Here is a 925-nt window from a genome sequence, read left to right as displayed (position 1 = left end):
TTTTTTTTCCCCCCCCCCCCCCCCCCCTAAGGGTCAAACATAGCCTTATGATTGACTTGCTTTACGTCTCTAGATCCTCAAGCACCTGTTAATGAAAATGTCATTTTGACTACTTTGATTGAAAGCGTTGAAATTTAGTATATTACAAGTTAGATTTTGAAAGGTTATGCACCTGTTGATTAAAGTGTACCCGTAAATGTAATCATACTTTTTAAACTTTTTTTGTTTTATATACATGGAAAGTTTTAAATTGTTTCTTCATAATTTTTAGAGGGTTTTTTTTTAATTTAAAAATATTTGAAATTGGATAAATTTTCTTGACAAGTTATTTAGTACTTTTTTTTTCGAACATTAAAACTAATGTTTTCTGGAAAATTACTCTAAAAAAAGTCTATACTTAAATGCAAAATTTTTCAACTTCAAACATTTGTAGTGTTATAGCTCTATTTAATGCTACATGCCTACATTTATACGAACTTTATCATATAAACAGATATATTTGTTGAAACATTTCATATAAAATCTGAAGTTAAAAAGAGGCTTTTGGAGTTTGTTTCCATGAAGGCCTTTGATATTTCTGGTGTCTCTATGGTGGTAGGTTTTCTTTCCAATGTTCCATGTAGAGAAGTTTATCTTCTTTTGGCTACTATCTTACACTTATGCATTGCTATTATTGGTGAAATAATTTTGATAAGCACTACATTAACTCTACCCTTAAGTAGTCCATATTGATTGATATTAGGCTTGATATCTGTGTTATTTCTTTTTCTATGTTTATTATTTTTACATTGGAGTATTGATCATTGCTATTTGAATGTTCTCAAGGAGACTTAACTCATGCCCTACTAAATCATTGCTCCCTTTACAAAATTGTTTGGTTAGTTCTTTACTAGTGTCTTGAAATAACTTTTGACATGCATCTCTT

This window comes from Cicer arietinum, chromosome 5, assembly GCF_000331145.2.
Source record: "Cicer arietinum cultivar CDC Frontier isolate Library 1 chromosome 5, Cicar.CDCFrontier_v2.0, whole genome shotgun sequence".
NCBI lineage: Eukaryota > Viridiplantae > Streptophyta > Magnoliopsida > Fabales > Fabaceae > Cicer > Cicer arietinum.
This window is presented reverse-complemented; position numbering follows the sequence as displayed.